The sequence below is a fragment of the Amphimedon queenslandica genome, unplaced genomic scaffold (assembly GCF_000090795.2).
Source record: "Amphimedon queenslandica unplaced genomic scaffold, v1.1 AMPQUscaffold_13508, whole genome shotgun sequence".
In the NCBI taxonomy this organism is placed as follows: domain Eukaryota; kingdom Metazoa; phylum Porifera; class Demospongiae; order Haplosclerida; family Niphatidae; genus Amphimedon; species Amphimedon queenslandica.
Genome location: NW_003546256.1, coordinates 617,012 through 619,518, shown reverse-complemented (window position 1 = coordinate 619,518; position 2,507 = coordinate 617,012). Strand labels below are relative to the sequence as shown.

Sequence of the window (2,507 nt, the reverse complement as noted above, 5' to 3'; positions counted from 1 at the left end):
TCACTGGTAGATACTACATTCCTGGCTATACTTCCAGTAGTATACTCAATCACATATCCATTAGTCTCTGATGAAGTGGTCCAGTTCACTTTGATACTAGTAGCATTTAATATAAACCCTTTCACATTATTTGGAGGACCACTAGGAGCTAGAAAAAAGACAAAAGTATCTATTGATTAAAGTATAATCATACCATGTAACATCACAGATTGATTATAGTTGACTCCTCCAATCATTGCTATACAGGTAACATTAACTGACACTCCCAGTGGATCAGGATATACCAGTAGTGTGTTGTTGTATGTCAGGACATCAATTGATGTATACATTGAGTTATTCTTCATCACTCCATTCACTAACCAGTAAACATCAGTTGAAGGATTTATTACATCAGTAGTTGTGAGACAATCAATACGATATTGAGTGTTATTGAGTTGTGTAATGGATGAGACTAGTGTCCAATTGATTGAATTAATAACTAGAAATACATCAACAATGTTACAAGTACATTAAAAGGTGCAGTAGCAATACCTGGTAAGGTCTGTACACTGATTGTACTAGCAGGTCCCAGTAATTGTTGATAGGCTCTGATTGTGATGCTATAAGTTGTTCCTCCTCTTAGTCCATTCAGTGTGATTGTATTATTACTACTTCCCTCCACCTGTACTGTCTGCACAGTGTCTGTGTCACTAGTGACATTGACTACATATCCATCAGCATCAGATGAATTAAGTGCAGTCCAACTGACAGTGATAGTGGTAGCTGCCTTACTGACCTCAGTAAGAGAAGAGGGAGCAGTTGCTGGTACTAATATTATTGGCATCAAAATTATTGGCATTTATTGACATTACCTTTTATAGTTACATTACGAATTCTAATTTCAAAACCACCAGGATGATCTGCTAACCTGCACTGATACATTTGATCTCCAGTGGTTGATTGACTGATTGATCCACTACTGACATTCATTCCATCCCATGTGATACTAACAGTATATCTTACTGTGTTATAAACAGGACCACTTAACTCAGTACCACCACAATTATCATCATAACAGTTAGTGTAACTAGCCAGTGGACTATTACCAATGCTCATACTAATGTCATACCTATCATGTCCAATTTTAGTACAATTCAGTTTGTATTCCTGAGGATATACTGTCATATCAGAAGGAAGATTAGCAACAGTAAATGATTCTATCTCTGAAAATCCTACAAATGAAAATTATTAATCAGCAAGTGATTATAGTCTCCTCTTACTGAATATAGTAGTAGTGATGATGTTAGTACCAGGAGTTGAACAACTAGTGGGTAGACAACACATATACTGGCCATCACCATCTGCCCCAAGAAAGCTTGGTGGATTTACAAAAACACTGAGACTAGCACCTGACCCAGTAGTACAACGAACATTTTGATTGCTACCACTACCACAAGGAACTACTCCATTAGGACCAATCCATTCTCCACCATTCAGAGTAGCATTAGGTAATACACACTCTAGTACAGGAGCTGGTCTGATGCTACCGTCAGTAAAAAATGATCCATTATTAGTATAGCAGATTCCATTATGCATCAGGTAGATACCTATATAAACCTATACAGTTGTTATTATACACATCCAGTGTCTTACCTGAGGAAGGTGGACATTGACTAATAACTTCACTGACACTCAACAAGAAGACAACCACTTGTACTGAAAGCATTGTTGACCAAAGAAATGTCTGTGGGTGTGTTTATGAACTCAAACTGTTGTGATAACTCAGCAGGCAGAATAGTGTGGCCCACTCCCTGTGTGTACGTGACTACATGATGTAACAATAGCAGCAACAATATACTACATGATGTTAAAGGGATTTACCATTACAACTTATACAAGAGAGACCATTTGGTGCAAATAGATCTTAGATTTGCTGTGTAGTGTTAAAACAGTCTGTAGTGTACATTATATACATGTACATATTCAGGAGGAAAAACTATGAAACTGAAATTATCACGATGGAATGCCAGGGTTGCCTGCTCTGCTCAAAAATGCAATTACTGGTATTCTGCAGTGCTCTGAAAAATGTTAGCATAAGGCATGGCAAGAGTCCTGGGCATGGCTATAACCATAGTAACACAAATAATTATTGAATAATTGTCTAATTGGATAATTCAAAACAGCTATGGAGCCAGAATGCATGTAGCATAAATATCATACACCAACACCAACACCTCACTAAGAGATACTTACCCACCCACAGATTAAGCCACTCAGCACATGATGATCACATGACATTTATGCACACAATATTATAATAGACAAACTTCAATAGGACATACAGTAGTAGTGACAGTGCATGTTTTTACTTACAATAAACCAACAGGCAATCTCTTCTCACTGCATTTTAGGGAGCATAAAGTACATACATTATGTATATAATACATTCCTGTTTTGTTTTTGAATATTTTAGTAATTTTTGTTATCATTATTGTTATACCTATTATTATTATTATAATTATCATAGA

At 36.4% G+C, this 2,507-nt stretch overlaps 1 protein-coding gene across 2 annotated transcripts in view; it reads right to left on the bottom strand.

Annotated features, from left to right (window-relative positions):
* LOC109593716 (uncharacterized) overlaps nt 1–2,507 on the bottom strand; it is a 19,019-nt gene that overhangs the window by 15,141 nt on the left and 1,371 nt on the right. The window lies entirely within an intron of this gene.